Source organism: Myotis nattereri (genome assembly GCF_964212035.1).
Source record: "Myotis nattereri genome assembly, chromosome: 6".
NCBI lineage: Eukaryota > Metazoa > Chordata > Mammalia > Chiroptera > Vespertilionidae > Myotis > Myotis nattereri.
Genome location: NC_138081.1, coordinates 61,721,850 through 61,728,800, shown reverse-complemented (window position 1 = coordinate 61,728,800; position 6,951 = coordinate 61,721,850).

Below are 6,951 nucleotides of genomic sequence, written 5' to 3'. Positions count from 1 at the left end.
GAGCGAAGACTGCAGACTGAAGAAGACGACTGAAGACTGAAGAGGCTTGGCTTCTCTGCTGTGGCCAGAGCGAAGGCCTGGGTCCCGGGTGCCGGGAAAACTGGTGCCGGCAGCCAGGGGAAGGAAGGCCTATTGCACGAATCTCTTCATGCAGCGGGCCTCTAGTACTCCTTATAAAATGAAATGTTTTCCCAGAACAACATTGAAGTTGGGTTGCATTTCTGACCCAACTACAGGTAAATAATAGGCATCACCAGCAATGAATTGTGAATGCAAAAATATAGTAGTAACCTATGTAGCACTTTATTTATTTATATTTATTTATTTATATTTATTTTTTATTTTTTCACATTCCATATTAGTCTGTATTAGTTTCAGGTGTACAACATAGTGGTTAGACAATCATACAGTTTACAGAGTGGTCCCCTGATATTTCAAGTACTCCCCCCGCCCTGGCCTGTACATAGCTATTACAATATTATTTTACCCCTATTGACCTCTCCCCAGCCATTCCCACCCCCCAGCACATGCCCCCCCCCTCCCCCCCCCCCCCCCCCCAGTGTCTGTGTCCATTGGTAATGCTTCTATGCATGCATACAAGTCCTTTGGTTGATATCTTACCCCCACCCCCACCTGCCTTCCCTCTGAGGTTTGACAGCTAGTTCGATGATTCTCTGTCTGGATCTATTTTTATTCATCAGTTTATGTTCATTATATTCCACAAATAAGTGATATCATGTGGTATTTATCTTTCTTTGGCTTATTTCGCTTAGCATAATGCTCTCCAGCCCATCCATGCTGTTGCAAATGATAAGAGTTCCTTCTTGACTTTATGCATGCATATAAGCATAACCAATGGACATAAGACACTGGAGGGTAGGGGAGGCCAGGGGATTGTCAAGGGCGGGGAAAAAAAGACACATATGTAATACCCTTTGTAATACTCTAAGCAATAAAAAAAAAGTTCCTTCTTTTTTATAGCAGTGTAGTATTCCATTGTGTAGATGTATCATTATTTTTTAATCCGTTCGTCTGCTGATGGGCACTTAGGCTGTTTCCAAATCTTAGATATTGTAAACTGTGCTGCTATGAACATAGGGGTGCATATATCCTTTTTGATGGGTATTTCTGGTTTCTTGGGCAATATTCCTAGAAGTGGAATCACTGGGTCGAATGGGAGTTCCATTTTTAACTTTTTGAGGAAACTCCATATTGTTCTTCACAGTGGCTGCACCAGTCGGCATTTCTACCAGCAGTGCACGAGGGTTCCTTTTTCTCCACATCCTCACCAGCACTTGTTGTTTGTTGATTTGTTGATAGCCATTCTGATAGGTGTGAGATGGTACCTCATTGTCGTTTTGATTTGCATCTCTCAGATGATTAGTGACTTTGAGCATGTTTTCATATGTCTCTTGGCCTTCTGTATGTCCTCTTTCGAAAAGTGTCTATTTAGATCCTTTGCCCATTTTTTGATTGGATTGTTTATCTTACTTTTGTTAAGTTGTATGACAACTGCAAATTTTTGAGATTAAACCCTTATTGGAGATAACATTGGCATATATTTTCTCCCATGCAGTGGATTTTCTTATTTTGTTGATGGTTTCTTTTGCTGTGCAGAAGCTTTTTATTTTGATGTAGTCCCATTTGTTTATTTTCTCCTTATTTTCCATTGCCCTAGGAGCTGTATAGGTGAAGATACTGCTACAATATATGTCTGATATTTTGTTGCCTGTGGTTTCCTCTAAGATTTTTATGGTTTCCCATCTTAACGTTTAAGTCCTTTATCCATTTTGAGTTTATTTTTGTGTATGGTGTAAGTTGGTGGTCAGTTTCATTTTTTTGCATGTGTCTGTCCAATTTTCCCAACACCATTTATTGAAGGGACTGTCTTGACTCCATGGTTTGCTCTTGTCTCCTTTGTCAAATATTAATTGAGCATAATGGCTTGGGTCGATTTCTGGGTTCTCTGTTCTGTTCCATTGGTCTATATGTCTGTTCTTGTGCCAGTACCAGGCAGTTTTGAGGACAATGGCTTGATATCTGGCATTGAGATCCCTCCTACTTTGTTCTTTCTCAGGATTGCTGCATCTATTTTTTTTTTTTATTCCATATAAATTTCTGGAGAGTTTGTTCTAGGTCTGTGAAATATGCCATTGGTATTTTAATGGGATTACATTGAATCTGTAGATTGTTTTGGGTACTATGGACATTTTAATGATGTTGAGTCTATTAATCCATGAACACGGTATATTCTTCTATTTGTTTATGTCTTCCTCTATCTCTTTTTTTCAATGTCCTGTAGTTTTCCAAATACAGGTCTTTTACTTCCTTAATTAAGTTTATTCCTAGGTATCTTAAATTTTTTTGTTGCATTGGTAAATGGGATTGTTTTTTTAATTTATTTTTCTGTATGTTCATTATTGGTTTATTAAAAAAAATAGATTTCTGGGTGTTAATTTTGTATCCTCCTACATTGCTGAATTTATTTATTAAGTCTAATAGTTTAAAACTTCCAGCAAACAAAAGCCCTGGGCCAGACAGCTTCACAGGGGAGTTTTACCAAACATTCAAAGAAGAACTAAAACCTACCCTTCTCAGACTATTCCAAAAAATTTAAGAGGAAGGAATACTTCCAAGCTCTTTCCATGAAGCCTGCATTTCCCTAATCCCAAAACCAGATAAGGATACTACAAAGAAAGAGAATTACAGGCCAATATCTCTGATGAACATAGATAACAAAATCCTCAACAAAATCCTAGCAAATCGGATCCAGCATTACATTAGAAAGATCATACACTATGACCAAGTGGGATTTATTCCAGGGATGCAAGGATGGTACAATATCCACAAATAAATAAATGTGATACATCCCATAAACATACAGAAATAAAAAATCACATAGTCATATCAATTGATGCAGAAAAAGCATTTGACAAAATCCAACATCCTTTCTTGATAAAAACCCTCAGCAAAGTGGGAATAGAACAGTCATACCTCAACATAATAAAAGCCTCATATGACAGACCTACAGCCAACATCATACTCAATGGGCAAAAACTAACACCATTTCCCCTAAGAACAGGAACAAGACAAGGTTGCCCACTCTCACCACTCCTGTTCGACATAGCAATTAGACAAGAAGAAATTAAAGCCACCCAAATTGGAAAAGAAGTAAAACTGTCCTTATTCACAGATAACATAATATTGTACATAGAAAACCCTAAAGATTCCTATGTAGCATTTTAAAATGGAAAAAAATTATGTTCTAAATCTTTTATAGTTTCTGTCTCTCTGCTGAAATTCCTATCAGTTTTTGCTTGCTGTCCATCCATTCCACTAGATTCTTTAGAAATTTAATCACAGTTATTTTACTTATTTATTTTTAAGATGTCATTTTATTGGAACTACCTTTTTTTGTTTGTTTGTTTTGTTCATCCTCACCCAATAATATTTTTCCATTGATTTTTTAGGGAGAGTAGAAGAGAGAGAGGGAAAGACAGACAGAAACATCGATGTGTGAGAAACATTGATTGGTTGCCTCCTGCACATGCCCAACCAGGGAGGAGCCTGCAACTGAGGTACATGCCCTTGACCGGAATCGAACCCGGGATCCGTTGGTCCGCAGGCCAACGCTCTATCCACTGAGCAAACCCAGCTAGGGCTAATCACAGTCATTTTAATTTTTTGATTGAGAGAGAAAGAGAGAGAGAAACATCAACATGAGAGAGCATTGATCTGCCTCCCACATGTGCCCCAACCGGGGATTGATTGAACCTGCAACCCAGGCATGTGCCCTGACTGGGAATTGCACCTGCGACCTTTTTGTGCACAGGAGGACACTCCAACGAACTGAGCCACACAGCCAGGGCAATCAACAGTTATTTTAAAGTTCCTATTGGATAGTATCAATATCTGGGCCACCTCTGGATCTAGTTCCGTTGACTACTTTATCTCTTGATAATGGGCCATTGTCATTTTTTCTTGCTTTTTAATGTATCTTGTAATTTGTGATTGAATGTCAGACATTGCATTTGAAAAAAAACAGTAGAAACTGGTATAAATAGTATATATATATACCTACAAATGGGCAAATCTCTCCTTCGATTAGCCATTAATGTCGGGGACCAGGTAACTCTCATCAGTAATTGATCTGTATTTGAGTTTTATTGCTGGCCTTCAATATAACACAGATTTCAAATTCCTTCAGTGGTGGGCTGCTGCTACTTTATGTTTAGTGTGTGGAATGCCAGAGTTTTCCTTAGTGTTCCTGCTTCACCCCCAGCTTTCAGCTGACTGTACATCTATACGAAAGTGCGATCTCTCACTTATCCTACCTGCCTCCTAGCTGTAGAGATCTTTCGCTTGTTTCTTTGTGCAAGACTTGTAGTTGGGGCCGCAGTCTCATGCAGGCCCTGTGCTCTTAACTAGTTAACTGCTACACATCCAAAATGGAAACCATCCCCACACACCATGATATTTTGAATTTAATTTAAAAAATCAACTTGCAATGAATATTATAAAAATAAATATATTACTCACAATCGGGTGTTCTTAAATATTTTCAGCTGAAAATTCTCACAAAAAATGATTTTACAGTTGGTCAGGGCTGCCATTTAGGGAAAACATGGCGTGTGGGAAAGGTCCGCCGCTTGCGTCTACAGACACTTATAGCGTACATTGGGTTAAACTTTAAGTGTGGGCCTTCCTCTCCTTGTGGCAGTCAGACTCTGCATTGTAATGGGGGTCTTAAGTGAGGGAGTTCCCTGTTCCTCTTTTATAGGCAGCAGAACAGTATCAGTGCAGGATCCTGGTCACAAGTGGGGTGATTCCTGCGCCCCTCCACCACCACAGCCAACCTTTTCCTGGCACCAGGGGGCAGGAAGGTTTTGTGCTACTCCTCTAAATGTTAAGAGATAAAACAACAACAACATGAAATTGATAACTTTGGAAAACATAAAAAAGGAATCAAGTCCCCAGGGGAGGATAGGGGAGTAGTGAACTTAACTCAATGGAAGGGTTTTGTAGCAAATAAGACATAGAGATAGATTATTAAGACTATATTAGAATATCTCCAGAGGGAAACACTTGCGAAAATAATTTTAGTAATACAGGTGAAGTGTAAGAGAAATAGGGAACACAGTAAGATGATTTAAATGTATTTAGAATCCTTGAAGCAAAGAAGAGAGGAAAATGGGATAGAAGCAATTTTTTAAAAAGCTAATAGCTGACAATTTTCGAAAACTGGTGAAAACGTCACAGATTATGAAGCCTAAGCCAAACTTAACCCCCCAAAAACCTAGTCACATTCACAGTAAATGAAGACCAAAGAAAAACATCTTATAGAACATCTAGAGAAAAAAGACATTACCTTCAAAAGAGCAATAGTTAAACTTATTGCTGGTTTCTCAAAAGATATATATCTTTTGAAATATATATGGAAAATTTTCACAGTGCTAAAAGAAAGTAACAATCTAGAAATCTATACCCAGCAAAACAACAACAACAAAAACACGTTCTTCAAAATTAAAAGAGAAATAAAGGCATCTCTGGACACCAAGGCAATTATCACAAATAGGCCTGCGTTAACAGAAATAAGACAGGTGTTCAAGCAGAAGTGAAATGAACCTAGATGGAAAATCAGAGGGGCAAGAAGAAAAAATTGATGAGAAGGGTAAAATCTATGGACAGATCTAAATAAATATTGACAGCATATAACAGTAATGCACGGTGGGGTTTAAAACATAACAATGGCATGAAAGTCGAGATTCTTGGAGTTAAAATGTTTTAAGATCATTGCACTGTCTGGAAAAAAGGGTTCTTTTGTGCTGTTGCTGGAAGTTGAATTGACTGTCAAATAGGTACTGCTAAAGACTTTTGTTATTTTTAAATTGGATTGAAGGAACATTCTTCCTCAGACCCAATTCCACTTCTTTCATGACATTTTTTAAATGACTTTCTTCTGCTTTTGACTCTTAACATTTCTTAAAGAAGCAGCTTAGCATAAAGGACAAAGCCAGGGCTTTCAAGTCTGACCTGGGTTTACACTCCTGCTTGTCCCTTTACTTGGACAAGCAATTTACTGGAGCTTTCCCTTTTCACACCTGTGACATCGAAGGTAATAACACAGCCTCTCAAGATTATTGTGCAAGTTAAATGAGATTAAGTAAATGAAGAGCTTGCAGTGTCATGGCCAATGCTGAGCGCCCCGTGCTGCTCCATAAGAAGTAGCCGTCGTCCTCGTGGGCTGCACTGTGCACAAACTGTCCTGTGCAGCTTGGCACTTGATTGATCACCCTCCTGCACTGCCTCCCAGGTTCCTATGTTGGTGATGATTCTCCCTCCCCTCCTGACCAGATTGTAATCTTCTCCAGGTCAGGGACTATATCTCCTTTTCCTCTTGTATCCCTAGTTCAATGAATGGTTTTTGGAGTCAAGAGTAATACTTGTTTGGAGAAAACGTGTAAATGAGATGAAATACACTCCTGAACCACACAATGTGTTGGAAGGTGTCTTCATAGCTCTCATTGCAGAAGGATGTCTGCAACCTTGAATTAAAGTTCTTCAGCTGCCCATGAAAAGCATAAATGGTGAAAGCGTCACTAATTAATGAAAAGAGAAAAGTGCTGTTTTATCGTTTAGGAACCCTCCAGTTGAAGCACTGAAGAATCCAGCGAGGCCAATGCTGAGTGTCATGGATTGCTGCCCTTAAAACCAGCATCTTGAATCATATATAATACCCTTCCTGGGCAAGAATCCCAGCTGCTTAATCTCTGCTAAATGAGTGTATTTTAGATCTAACTGTTGAAAAATACCAAGCTAAATCAGTTAAAAAAAAAAACAACAGAATGCTCATAACTGGTTTAATTGACCTTTCAGTAATCACACACATTACCTATTTATTTGCTATAATGAACACGCCATTTCAGCTAAAATAAAATGTAACTGCTCAAA